This window comes from Ranitomeya variabilis, chromosome 8 (assembly GCF_051348905.1).
Source record: "Ranitomeya variabilis isolate aRanVar5 chromosome 8, aRanVar5.hap1, whole genome shotgun sequence".
In the NCBI taxonomy this organism is placed as follows: Eukaryota; Metazoa; Chordata; class Amphibia; order Anura; family Dendrobatidae; genus Ranitomeya; species Ranitomeya variabilis.
In genome coordinates this window covers 201,364,950-201,380,093 of record NC_135239.1, presented here as the reverse complement: position 1 = coordinate 201,380,093, position 15,144 = coordinate 201,364,950, and the positions used below count along the sequence as shown (strand labels likewise).

At 43.3% G+C, this 15,144-nt stretch overlaps 1 protein-coding gene and 1 long non-coding RNA gene across 11 annotated transcripts in view; one reads left to right on the top strand and one right to left on the bottom strand.

Annotated features, from left to right (window-relative positions):
* FOXP1 (forkhead box P1) overlaps positions 1-15,144 on the top strand; it is a 734,927-nt gene that overhangs the window by 205,862 nt on the left and 513,921 nt on the right. The window lies entirely within an intron of this gene.
* LOC143787454 (uncharacterized) overlaps positions 2,015-15,144 on the bottom strand; it is a 65,023-nt gene continuing 51,893 nt past the window's right edge. The window contains exon 3 of the long non-coding RNA XR_013218374.1: positions 2,015-2,110. This is a non-coding gene — a long non-coding RNA (uncharacterized LOC143787454). The remainder of the gene's footprint in view (positions 2,111-15,144) is intronic.

Here is a 15,144-nt window from a genome sequence, read left to right as displayed (position 1 = left end):
CGCCCTTACGCGCTAATGAAGCTAAATTAACAGCTTTTACGGTTTCTTTATTAATGGAAGCTGTGGGGGGAGGGAGTAGTAAGATACATATATATGGGCGGACGTAAATATTTTCACCCCTTTGAAAAAGAGTGTCACTTAAAGGGTATCCGACAACAGGTTTTTGCTGCCTTATCTGATAACCGCATAACGTAGGGGCAGAGACCCTGATTCCAGCAATGTGTAACTTACTTGGCTGCTTGCTGTAATTTTGATAAAATCACCGTTTGCTGCAGATTTAGCAGTGCTCTCACTGCTGAGCTCTGTATAACCCTGTCCACACCAGTGATTGGCAGCCTTCTGCCTATGCAGAGAGTACACAGAAAGCTGCCAGTCAGCTGTAGGTATGTGATTATACAGAGAATATGACAATGGAGGACTACATGGCAGCAGATTTACTAGTCCTCTGATGATAATCTCTTGCTGATAAAACTGTGATTTTGGAAAAACTACAGCAAGCAGCCCAGTAAGGGACACATTCCTAGAATCATCGTCTCTACATTATGCTGCTCTCAGGTGACAAAATTCTGGTGACAGATTCCCTTTAATGAGCAACTAAACTATCCTCAGAGCTCAGTATTTGGATGCAGCTTTGACGTGTGCTTGTGACATGATGTCACTGCTACAGCCAAAACACTGGAGCAACGATGGGGAGTGCTGGAGCCTGAAAAGGTGTGTACCTGCTGATCTTGTTCTTTTAGGTATTTTACAGAGTTTGGGGTCCACTTTTATCAACTAGTTATAGGCAAACATATGATTTTTTTAGTTTTGATAAAGCTGAAATGTCGCTTCTTTAGAAGCTGCTGAGCAAACATTGGTAAGGTAACGTTCACATTAGCGTTCTGCGCCGCAGCGTCGGGCGCCGCAGCGTCGCCGCATGCGTCATGCGCCCCTATATTTAACATGGGGGCGCATGGACATGCGTTGCACTTGCGTTTTGCGACGCATGCGTCACTGCGGCGCACGCGTCATGGCGCAGAGGACGCAGCAAGTTGCATTTTTGGTGCGTCCAAAATCAAGCCAAAAAAGGACGCATGCGTCGCAAAACGCAGCGTTGTGCATGCGTTGTTCCTGCGTTGTGCGTTGCGTCGCCGACGCTGCGGCGCACAACGCAAATGTGAACGTAGCCTAAACCATGTACACACAGTCTGCATACATAACGTTCACGGGTCCGAGCGCCTCTGCTCCCATTCCCTAGAAGAATTCCCTGCACAGACTGAATATATTATAAGGATCTTTGCTGAGCAGCAGTTAAAAGGAGCTTCTAAAGGAGCAAGAACTGGGCATTGAAACAGAACTGCGACAGTGTTCTGTAGAGAAGGAACTTCACCACCCGTTCATTTCAATGGGTGAAAAACACTGAAAAAATAGTGAAAGAAGTGACATGCTCTGTTGAGCAAAAAAACATGCATAGCACAAAATACTGATGACAAAAAAAACAAGCTGTGTGCATGAGATTTCTGAAATCTCTTAGACATAGCTGGTACTATAAAACACAGCTGAATAATTTGTTAAAAAAAAAGCTGAAAAAATGCCTAGTGTGAACTTACCCTTAAAGAAGTTTGTACAATTGCTTTAAAAGTTTATTAGCTTCTTCCGGTAATAGGATTCTGCCTCTATCTGCCTCTAGATGGAGCTAGCGAAGTATGGATTTATTAATTGTCTGTAGTAAGCTCCCCCTAGTGGTGACTGTCGGCGGACAGAAATTTATCATTCGACTTTATCTATGCAGATTTGGAGTTCTGTAATAGGAAAAATGGAGCCACTATAGAGATCTACGAAGCATCTAATTTTAGCTAATTTTATACTAAAGAAGATGCGCTGAACTCTTCACTTGTCTAACATCTATTTTTGGATACTAATAATAGCAAACATTCATTTTAGGCTTGTAAAATAGATTTATTTTTTTTCGGAATGTTCTATTTGAGTCTTCGTACAGTAATCCTTGATATTGAGAACCGTGACCTTTCCTTCCCCCTTTTCTGCTGTGATCACAATCAGCTTGCACCCGTTCATTTGTTTGGTTCTGCTGAATTTCTGTTTCCCATCTTCTTTTCCTCCTCTTTGTGTCCTGAACAATAGAGGTTACAGCACAAATAAACAACCAGAAAAAAAGTGACAAAATTAAGATAAATAAACAAATAAGGCAACAAACAAAGGTAAAAATAGTCCTAATCCCCCCACCCCTGTTCTCCGAGTCCCTTCTGTCTGAAAATGGAGCTCGCATCCTGTTTGCTGCGGAGTGTGAATTATGTGACGGCTTCTAGGGCCTCGGAGGTGACACGTTCCTGAGGATTTCTATGGATGCGGTGTTCTTATTAGATTTCTTTTTATTTTTTTATTTTCTCACCATATGTGTCCTAAAATTAAAAACATCTATAGAATTAAGCCTTTGTTATGCGATGTTGAGTGACTGCCACTAGTAGGAGCCATTTCAGGTTATGTAGAGTTTGGCATTAAAGGGGCACTCCAAACTGTTGACGTTTATGGGGTATCTGTAGAAGAAATGTCAGTGAGGGATTTCCCGCTTACACCTACATTTTTTAAGTTGGGCAGGGCACCCAAACTTTTGCATTGGACCATTTTCCTTTTGGTAATTTTTAAAATGTAAAAAACTGAAGTTAAAAATATATATGTGTGTGTATATTACAGTATAGACCAAATGTTTGGACACGCCTTCTCATTTAAAGATTTTTCTGTATTTTCATGACTATGAAAATTGTAAATTCACACTGAAGGCATCAACACTATGAATTAACACATGTGGAATTATATACTTAACAAAAAAGTGTGAAACAACTGTGTGAAACAACTGAAAATATGTCTTATATTCTAGGTTCTTCAAAGTAGCCACCTTTTGCTTTGATGACTGCTTTGCACACTCTTGGCATTCTCTTGATGAGCTTCAAGAGGTAGTCACCGGGAATGGTTTTCCCTTCACAAGTGTGCCCTGTCAGGTTTAATAAGTGGGATTTCTTGCCTTATAAATGGGGTTGGGACCATCAGTTGTGTTGTGCAGAAGTCTGGTGGATACACAGCTGATAGTCCTACTGAATAGACTGTTAGAATTTGTATTATGGCAAGAAAAAAGCAGCTAAGTAAAGAAAAACGAGTGGCCATCATTACTTTAAGAAATTAAGGTCAGTCAGTCTGAAAAATTGGGAAAACTTTGAAAGTGTCCCCAAGTGCAGTTGCAAAAACCATCAAGTGCTACAAAGAAACTGGCTCACATGAGGACCGCCCCAGGAAAGGAAGACCAAGAGTCACCTCTGCTTCTGAGGATAAGTTTATCCGAGTCACCAGCCTCAGACATCGCAGGTTAACAGCAGCTCAGATTAGAGACCAGGTCACTGCCACACAGAGTTCTAGCAGCAGACACATCTCTACAACAACTGTTAAGAGGAGACTTTGTGCAGCAGGCCTTCATGGTAAAATAGCTGCTAGGAAACCAGTGCTAAGGACAGGCAAGAAGCAGAAGAGACCTGTTTGGGCTAAAGAACACAAGGAATGGACATTAGACCAGTGGAAATCTGTGCTTTGGTCTGATGAGTCCAAATTTGAGATCTTTGGTTCCAACCACTATGTCTTTGTGCGCCCATTGTGTTGGATTGTCAATGCAACCCTCTTCTTCCACTCTTGACACACTGATAGCAACACCACAGAAGAAATGCTAGCACAGGCTTTCAGTATCCATTGTTTCAGATGCTGCACATCTCGTTTCTTCACAGCATAGACAATTGCCTTCAGATGACCCCAAAGATAAAAGTCTAAGTGGGTCAGATCGGGGACCTTGGCGGCCATTCAACTGGTCCATGACGACCAATCCACTTACCAGGAAACTGTTCATGTAGAAATGCTCGGATCTGACACCCATAATGTGGTGGTGCATCATCTTGCTGGAAAAACTCAGGGAATGTGCCATCTTCAGTTCATAAAGAGGGCAACACATCATCATGATGGTCGTCGTGAGCCAGTTGAATGGCCACCAGGGTCTCCCGATCCCATTGGCAATCCACAGTTGTATGATTGATTGCCAGAAGGAGCCTTCTCCATCTGTTTAATCACGTAGATGCCACAGTTTCTGTTGACCGAAGCATCTAAGGGTTTTCACAGCTGGGATTGGAGTTGGCTCTGATCCCAGTTGTTGCAGAAGAGGTTTGGAGACCTGTACTAAAAAAATGAATTCCCAACCCCCATAAAGAAACATTAAGAATTGGACAAAATATGGGCTTTAAAGCGATGGACATTCATTCTTCGTCTTTGGTAATACACTTGTTTATGATCATGCCTCTGTCAGAAGAAACCCTTTGAAAGAAGTGACGTTTTGGCTTCAATGAGGGTTGAAAGGACAGCCATCACTCCTTTCTGAAATGCTCGGCATCCATCTTTTTCATTTTTCTTGCCATTGTTACAGACGCTTGAACATGTAATATCCGGACACCAAATTAAGAGGTCCTTCTTCTGCGGGAACAATGGGATTGTTAGGCGCTCTCCTGACATTTCATGATGCCGCCATAATACTTTACAGTGATTGATATTTTCTCTCTTTTTTTTGCCTTTTCTTGTTGCAAATTATTCCCTGAAACTTGAAAAAATGTGCATTAAATGAATTATGTACAAAGTGTAATGTTAAGGATGCAAACGCTCCGTGACGGGCCTTGATCATTCAAACAGCGGGAAGCCGTCCCGCGAGTCACCGATTTAGAATCACGAAAGGCAATGAAAAAGGGGAAGTGAAGATATTTAGCGCTTGATGGGAATGAAGATCAAATGTAAAGTATTGAAATAATAAATATGTAGCAACAATGGGACGCTGCCGAGAATTTAAAATAATTAGGTAACTTATCGTGTTGGAACGGGGAAAGGGAGCAAGAGCCCTGAGAACATATATTTGTTTTCGACTACATTGTGCCACTTCTGAAGATCACTTTTCATTTCATGTTAGCTGTCACACAGAACGTAAAGGGAAGATCTGTGGGGTCTTCATGTCTCTTTATATAATGGCATTTATTGGCTGCTCTGACGTATGAGCATAAACTCCTGAATCCCGATGCATAACCTGTAAGAGTCCCTCCACCTACCATGTGCCATTTATATTACTGGCGTCTAGTGTGGCAAAGGGGTCTTTTGACCCTTGGGGCACCGAACCTTGGTACAATTGCGTTTTCTGCATTCATTATAGCTGCACCTATTATTTTACAATCTGTTCTTGATTCTTATTATACCTCTGATTATACCTTGTTCTAAAATGAAAATACTTCCGGTTGATTTTCAGGACTAACCACACCAGTGAGAGCTAGATATGTCGCTTGTCCCCCAGTTTCTTTCCAATATATAGTATTGATGAGAGGCAAATAGATATGGTTATGGTTATGGGTTATGGTGAGGTGGATTCTCTAAATCAGCACGGAACAGAGGTGATGATACAGTGAAGATAGATTTGCTAGACTGCACGTGGAACAGCGAGGACCAGTACAGCTGTATATGCAGGATGGCAGATGGATAGATGAAGCAGGAAGCACTAGATGTAGCGGAGACAAATGTGCAGACTGCACTTGCATAGCAGTGCTAAAGATGCGGTTGCTTCAGAATAGCAGAGATGAGTTGGTTATCAGGTATTGTTAGAGCTGAATTGAAGGTGTAAATAACACCAGTAATTGCAAAGATGACTTCATTTTCTGGTATTTTTGGAGCAGAGTTAAATTGATAAATAGCACTAGTACTAGCAGAGATGAGTTCGTTATCAGTTACCTTGTTGTAGCAGAGTTGAACGCCAAGAATAGCTGGATGTATGTTGCTAATAACTGGTAGCTGGATAGCAGTGTGGAGCAGCTGAATTATAATAAGACACATTTTGAACAGAACCAAGTGGAGTGTGTAACTTAACTCCAGGAAATACATAATAACAAAGTCCATTAATACCACAATACTCAAGCAGCTCATAGCCACCTGAGTCAGCCTAAAAAGGCCTTGGATAATGACATCAAAGGTGCTTGCTGGGTTTAACTACGCAGATTAGCACAGAAGAAGTCCGCAACTGGAGAAGGAAGCAAAGCACAACGCTGGTGCTGGGAGAAGTGAGTTCTGGGTTTCTTGTTAGGATGAATTCCTTAATCATGTTACAGAGTCACACAGTAACTTACATGGTGTCTATAATATGTGGCACCGGAGAAACAGTTCTCTGACTTCTGTAGAGGAGCTAATTTGCATCCTTTTTTTCAGAGGAAGCATTGCTGGCTGGGATCCATTTTTCATCTGGATCTCTTTAATCAATTCTCTCCCCAAAACATAACCTACTGTGATGCAGTGACCCCTGTTACAGGTAGGGGGCGCTGCATGGTCTTCCCAGGATACGCACGGAGGCGTATTGAGGTCGTGAGAGTGCATGGCAGTTGCATGCATAAATATGGTGAGACAAAGCCCGGCATTGTTGTGAATGGCCGGTATGTGTGTCACAGAGGAAGATACTCTGCGCTGTCAGCTTAAAGCAATGTTGTGGTTCTGGGACCTGTAGTCCCACAGGTATAGTTGTTGGTATAAGTATGAAGGGAGGCTGGCAAGGCTAGTTATGAGAGATGGGCGGGTCGATCTAGCCACACACACACTCCCATCTAGGGGAGTGGTTACAACCGTATAATGTGACTGAGGTCTGGTCACATGAGCTCTGAGTATGGACCTGAATGGTCTGTGCTGAAGGTCCTGAAAGAGCCTATGTGTTGGGAGTGCTATCTCCCTGAATAGCACATAGTGGGGCTTTGGACCTGGTGGCCTGGGGTGTTGGACAAACGTCCTGAATAGCACCCAGACAGGCCACATGCCTGTGTGTTGGATGGTCCCAGGTGGGGACGGACGTCCTGAATAGCACACTGTGGAAGGCATCTGTGTTGGGAAGTCCTGGGAGTAGGACTGGATCCCTGAAGAGCACAGCGTGACCGTGGACTTGGACAGTCTGTGTTGGAAGCTCCTGTGAGTGGAGACTTCCTGGAAGCACCTGGAGAGACCATGGTCCTGGATGGTCTGTGATGGCTTCTATGCTGTGTGGGGAAGTTATCGTCCCTCAGTGGGTCTGGACTGACTGATGTGTGCCTGCCATGCAAGTTGGTGATCCCCTAAAGGCAATTTCCCCAGGAGATTGGACTGACAAGGAGTCAGCAGGTTGAGCAGGAACTCCTGTAAGGTACCTCAATAGACTGCTGGTGCTTATGATGTACTATGAACTGTGTGGTAACCCTCGGCAACTGGTCAGGAGAGGACCAGCGTGTTTACTTGCCGCAGACTAATGATGCAAAACTTAATGTGATGTCCTGACAGAGTGTGTAATGGACTGTTCGTGATATGGTTTGAGTCTTTAATAAACCAAATTGACTGTTTTGTGTGAAAAACCTTTCCCGTGTGCCTGAATATCGCGGCCAAGTGAGTGTTCCCCAACACATGTGGTGAGCGCTATCTCACACTACATACACAAGTACTCGTGTTAAATGTTATGATGGTGTAGCAACTTACTCAGAAAAATGTGTAACACACTATAAAACTGCAACTGACCCTGCTGTTTCCTGTACAGACTAAAGAATATGACCACACAGTCCCACAGAGTAGACAATGGCAACTCAGACCTATGCTGCCTGAAAGGCCATCAAGTGCTTCACATTCCTTCTAAGGAACTGGAGGTCAGAGCAGAGTGCAAATTACCTACAGAAGAGAAAGTGTGCTGAAATAGAAAGATCCCAGAGTGAGTAAACCAAATCACAGAATACAAAATAAAGGAATAATTATGTGCTGTTAGAGAATATGTCACCTACTTTCTAAAAAATAAGATAGGTGCAGGGTAAAGAACTTAAACTACAGAGAGACCCTAGCTGGTATTTCACTGACTGGCTTGAGCTACAGCAGTATGGCTGAACATGCGAATGAGACTGTCACCAGCAGGAAATACCAGCAAGTGGAAAAGCGTTTAAAACCACACTCAAAAGGTGATAGGGCAGACAAATGAGTAAATTAAAACACCTGTTAACCTAAAAATTCTGAAGCACGGATAACAGAAACTAGACACCTGGAGAAGAGGTGTATCTGCTGTAGGCGGAGAGAGAAACCGACCACAAAGCACAGGCTCATCTGTTCGACCCCAGACTCATGACCTAAAGTTATCACTGGGGGCATAACTTCACAGCCGATTTATCTGGCATCATTTGGGGAGCAAAGGGTCTGTTTACCTATGTAAACAGCCACTACAATAATAGTTATAGAGGATGTGAAGGTTGCAGTTACACTGAAGTCCAAAGCCCAAAGGAGCCTTCTCAAGCCTGACTACCACACTCTAAAGTTACTTATATCAACAGAGGTACATATGAAAGAACGGCCATTTTTATATTAAAAGATGACCCTCTCTACAAAAACAGTCAACCCAATGATCTGCTGGTTCTTGTGAATCTGGCTCCGGCAACTCCTGCAGAGGAAATCTAGTGCTGGATGCTGCTAGGAGTCCAGCAGAGCAAGAGCTGTTCTTGCATAGTTTAGAACAAGGCTATGGAGTGGATAACATCTGCAATACCAGACACGGTCTGTTGACAAGTATGGCCAACCCTTTCTTCAATCCATGAAAACCCAATTTGATAAAAAGTTCTCATATTGATCTGTTTTTTAGTGATGCCTCCTTCCAGGAAAACTGGGCGACAGTACGATGACAACTCAGGGATTTGATAACTGGTGATTTTTTTTTTTTAGATTTATTCTTTGTAAATGCTCAGTGTTCTCCAATAACTAGAGTTTTCAGGTCTGTTAGCGAGAATGTAACAGTCCACCGAACAATAATATTTACTTGAGATAATTTGTATTCTTGCTAAAAACTCCTAAAGAATGGACAGTTCCATCTGTATGACGCTCATCAGGAACAGTTTAGATAAGTGTTTGAGTCACACCATTTATATCTGTATACCCACTGTGATTTTATTTAGAGCTGTGATTTTTATTTTATTTTTTTACCCCATTGATGCATGAATTTGTTCCGATGCTTCCCGCATGCCTTTATTTACAGTGGACAAACTACCTTATGTTTCTCCTACTCAAGAGGGGTTTCAACACTTAGGACCCTCCTTGATTTGCACTGTCTATCCTGGGGTCCAGAGTCTAAGTAATCCCCTGTTTTTCACTCTTAAACCTCATGAGATATAAACATTACTGTATGATGATCCCAAGGTTGTGGTCTTTAGAATAGGATCCCGTGGTAGGACTAGCAAAAGGATTGGGAGCATGGAACAGGACCATGACGCTTGGTCAGGAATGTGGAACAGGGAAAAGGGAAATGGAGCCAGGACAGGAACATGTGGAGTATGGAACTGGACCACGGAGCAAGGACAGGAATGTGGAACCAAAATATAGGAACAAGGAGGCAGCACTCCAACTTTGTTGCAAAAAAGGTTCATAAATCCATCTTATGACGTTTTGGCTATAACTTTAGCTTTTCTCAGCTTTATTGTAGCCAAAACATCGCATGATGGATTAATAGACCATTTTGCAACAAATTTGGAGAGCTGCCTCCTTTTTCAAATATTTCTGTTCTTGTATGGTGGTTTGTCTGGGATCATCCACCATAAGGCGAGCACCCTGATTATATTTTCACAACCAAGCACTTGGAGTGCTGTTCTGTTCATACTGCTGACTTTATAGGAATATAAACCATGGAACAGGGCTATGAGGCCAGGACGTAAACATGTGGAGCAGACAACTGAACTATTGAGCCAAGACAGGAGCATGGAAGAGGGCAGGATAGTAATGTAAATCATGGATCGGGGCCATGGAGCCAGAAACAGAATACGGATTATGGAATATGACCATGTGGCCAGAACGGGAACATAGAGTATGAAACAGGGCCATTGAGCTAGGACAGGAACACTTGGAGCATGGAACAGGACTACAGAGCCAGGACAATGAATGTGGAGCATGGAACAGGACTGTGGATCCAGGACAGTAATGTGGAACATGGAACAGAACTAGGGAGCCAGGACAGGAACTTAGCACACAGAACAGGACTATACAGCTAGGACAGGAATTTGGAGCATGGTAGAGGATCCTGGAGCCAGGATAGTAATGTAAAGCATGGATCGGGACCATGGAGCTAGAAGGAAAATTTGGATTACGGAATATGACCATGGGGCTAGAATGGAACCGTAGAGCATGAAACAGGGCCATGGAGCTAAAACAGGAGCATGGAACAGGACCACAGGAATATGAATGTGGAGCATAGAACAGGATGACAGAGCCAGGACAATGAATGTGGAGCATAGAACAGGATGACAGAGCCAGGATAATTAATGTGGAGCATAGAACAGGATGACAGAGCCAGGACAATGAATGTGGAGCATAGAACAGGATGACAGAGCCAGGACAATGAATGTGGAGCATAGAACAGGATGACAGAGCCAGGAAAATGAATGTTGAGCATATAACAGGACTACAGAGCCAGGACAATGAATGTGGAACATAGAACAGGATGACAGAGCCAGGACAATGAATGTGGAGCATAGAACAGGACCACAGAGCCAGGAAAATGAATGTTGAGCATATAACAGGACCACAGAGCCAGGACAATGAATGTGGAGCATAGAACAGGATGACAGAGCCAGGACAATGAATGTGGAGCATAGAACAGGATGACAGAGCCAGGATAATGAATGTGGAGCATAGAACAGGATGACAGAGCCAGGACAATGAATGTGGAGCATAGAACAGGATGACAGAGCCAGGACAATGAATGTGGAGCATAGAACAGGATGACAGAGCCAGGATAATGAATGTGGAGCATAGAACAGGACCACAGAGCCAGGACAATGAATGTGGAGCATAGAACAGGATGACAGAGCCAGGACAATGAATGTGGAGCATAGAACAGGATGACAGAGCCAGGATAATTAATGTGGAGCATAGAACAGGATGACAGAGCCAGGACAATGAATGTGGAGCATAGAACAGGACCACAGAACCAGGACAATGAATGTGGAGCATAGAACAGGATGACAGAGCCAGGACAATGAATGTGGAGCATAGAACAGGATGACAGAGCCAGGATAATGAATGTGGAGCATAGAACAGGACCACAGAGCCAGGACAATGAATGTGGAGCATATAACAGGACCACAGGGCCAGGACAAAGAATATGGAGCATGGAACAGGACTGCAGAGCAGGGCAAGACCATGAACTTTAAAGGAAGGACCGGACCACATTGAACATGCAATAGGACCGTGGAGCTAGGACAGGAGCATGAAAATTGGAGAAGGACCATGGAACCAGGACAGGAACTTGGTGCATGGAACGTGACCATGGAACCAGGACAGGAACAGGACTGTGGAACCAGGACAGGAACTTGGTGCATGGAACAGGACAATGGAACCAGGACAGGAACAGGACTGTGGAACCAGGACAGGAACTTGGTGCATGGAACAGGACAATGGAACCAGGACAGGAACTTGGTGCATGGAACAGGACAATGGAACCAGGACAGGAACTTCGCATGGAAGAGGACCATGGAACCAGGACAGGAATGTGTCTGCAATGAGACATGGCTGCAATAATCAGCCAATCCTTGGGCAGTTCTCTTCAGAGACGATAATCCCTTTACATGAGTTTTCTTTAGTTATTAACATGCACTGTGCTGCTACATGACAATTCCTGGTTTGGGGGGAGGGCTTTATAATGGACATACATAGCACTCTTTGAGCCATTTTCTTTTCATTTACTTTAAGGTGGAAGGACAGTCTTGTGTTTCTCCGTAGTCGTATTCTGTGTTATCCAGCCTAGATATGAATGTATTGTAAGAGAGACTACAGTGCACAATGCGCATTCAGTCCAGTATCTACAATCCCCCGTAAGGAAAGGTCAAAGTCTATTTATTTACAGTCATGTCTTGAAGAAAGCCACAAAGAACGTTGCCGTTCAGCTGCTTCTGTACAGCTCTACATTTCTATCATTCTTGATGATGTTTCTATTCTCCCCCGTTATCTGTAATAATCTCTCGCTGCCTGCAGGTGTCTTTATTGCTTTTCTTAGAGATGCTAATTTCCCGGCAGAACAATGCATTTCATCGAGGTTCTTTATGGTAAATTAATTGTATAAGAGTCGGGCATCAAATCGGCCCTCGCTTCGCAAATGTGGGAAAAATGTATCAAGTCTAGGCTGGATGTTTCTTCTCATTTATCCAAACTTGGCTGCTGACGAGATCACTGTCGTGTATTTGGAGACATGTCTCTGTCTGTCCTTGTGTATTCAGCTCAAATTATTTGTACTGACAGAATGTGTATTGTTATAACATCCCCGATCCTTATTAGTGAAGCATGCCACAAGAAAAGACCTCAGTGGTAAGTGATTGTCTCAGCAGTCACCTCCAATTGGTCTTGTATTCTAGTTGACGTTTGGGACTGTCTGGCAGCCAATGTTCAATTCCTCTGCAGCACCATCGGAGGGAAACATATGTACTACACAATACCCAATGAAGACCATGCTCTGACCAGTCATTCCAAGAGAGAGAAAGACAGGGAAATATAATCTTGGAGCTGCTTTCTGGTCCATCTAATTTATAAAGCTCTCGAATAATAGACTTCCAAAAATGAACATCCGCCACCATACTGCCCAATCTAATGGCTGCCATACACATTAGATTAAAGTTGTCCAAACCCATCAATATTGACCAAATCAGCCGATCATCTAATGTGTATGGGGGCCTCCTAATTGTCCACCAAAAGGTGATGGGAGACATAATCACGCGGATGAAATACTATCTCCCAATCCTTTTTTGTGTTGCAGTGAGACTAGCCACTTTAGCAGAAATCCACACGTAGACCGGGCCAAGTTGATCATTCCTGTGTATGGGGAAGTTGGGAATGATACTTTACCTGTGAGCCAAAAGAATAGTTCAGTGGTCAGATGTCTGTGTGTGTACAACCTTACTCCACTCCCTCTGCAGTGCTGAGCACACATATGAACAGGAGGTCTAGAGAGATATCTGTTTGTCAAGCGTTCAGCCAATTACTATCCAAAATGTATGGCCGGCTGAACCTTGCACTTTCCGATCTCAATTTATGGAAATAACCCCATGTAGTGTAGTGATATGAGTGCTATGACCAGTGGTATAACTTGAAGCTTGTGGACACCAATGCAAAATCTCCACCAGGGCTCCGAATTATCATTGGTCTTTAATAGTATTGGCCTTGTATTCATAACTGGCTCAGTGATCGATTATAAATGATCTTGATGAGGGAACTAAAGGTAAACTAATCAAATTTGCAAATGATGCAAAGCTAGGAGGGATAGCTAACACTAAAGAAGACAGAGAAATGATTCAGAAGGATCTAGATAAGCTTGAACAATGGTCAGTAACTAATAAAATGGTATTTAACAGAGAGAAATGGAAGATTCTACATCTGGACAAGAAAAATGAAAATGTCATCTACAGAATGGGAGGAATAGAACTGAGCAACAGCACGTCTGAAAAAGACTTGGGTATACTAATAGATCACAGACTGCACATGAGTCAACAGTGTGATGCAGCAGCAAAAAAAGGAAAACACAGTTCTAGGATGTACTAAGAGAAACATAGAGTCTAGATCATTTGAAGTAATTATCCCTCTCTATTCCTCCTTGGTCAGGCCGCATCTGGAATACTGTATCCAGTTCTGGACACTACATTTTAAAAAAGACATCGAAAAACTGGAGCAAGTTTAGAGAAGAGCTACCTGGATGCCAAGTATGTTCTATGAGGAACGGTTAGCCTATGTGCACACAATGCAGATTTTGCTGCGGATCCGCAGCTGCGGGTCCGCAGCAGTTTCCCATGAGTTTACAGTACAATGTAAACCTATGGGAAACTGAAAACGCTGTGCCCATGCTGCGGAAAAAAACGCGCGGAAATGCAACGGTTTACATTCCGCAGCATGTTAATTCTTTGTGCGGAATCCGCAGCAGTTTTACACCTGCTCCATAATAGAAAAACGCAGGTGTAAAACCGCAGTGGAATCCGAACAAAAACCGCGGTAAATCCACTATAAATCCGTAGGAAAAACGCGGTGTTTTTGCCCTGCGGATTTATCAAATCCGCTGCGGAAAAATCCGCAGTGGACCATTCTACGTGTGCACATACCCTTACAGGATCTGGAAATGTTTAGCTTGTGAAAAAGAAGGCTTAGAGGAGACTTATTAGCTGTCTACAAATATCTGAAGGGCTGTCACAGTGTAGAGGGATCGTCCTTGCTCTCATTTGCACATGGAAACATGAGAAGCAATGGAATTAAACTGAAATTGAGAAGATACAGATTTGATATTAGGAAAAACTTTTTGACAGTGAGGGTGATCAATGAGTGGAACAGGCGGCCACGAGAGATGGTGAGTTCTATTTCAATGGAAGTCTTCAAACAGAGGCTGGACAGACATCTGTCTGAGATGGTTTAGTGAATCCTGCATTGAGCAGGGGGTTGGACACAAAGATCCTGGAGGTCTCTTCCAACTCTAACATTCTAGGATTCTCATATGGGTCAGATGAAAGTTTCGGGCCCACCTGAGGCTTCAACCTTTAGCCCCTGAATCTACTATAGTTATTTTCCTGCCATTGCTAACCAGAGCATGAACCAGCCGAATGGCACAATATCACCTGTAGCACCACTGGTTATCCCTAGCCAGTCAAACTTCTAAGTTGGTGGAATAAAACTCAATGGGAGCAGACAAACCAGTTGTTCTTTAATGAAGAGGTAGCGAAGTCAAATGTACAATACATCGAGAATGAAGAAGTAGTCAGGCCCAGTACTAGGCAATGCGAGACCCAGGGCAGCGCCAGTTGCAGTGGCTGATATGGCGCTGGATCATAAGGGCAAATAATCTATGTAACAGGTTACATGCCCTTCTGTTCCTGACATTTTGCTTACGTCAGGTATTAAAACCCTGACGTAACATTGAAAATAAGCCACTTTCATGTGAGTAAAAAAAAAAAAACCGCTCTCAAAACAATCGTCTCAGAAATTGATCATTTCCAGCAGACGCAGAGTAAGTCTCTAGCGAGCAGGCTGTGGAGGCTCTTTGGGGAAAATTATCATGGAGTGTTGGACCTGTGGACTTTCTTTTCCCGG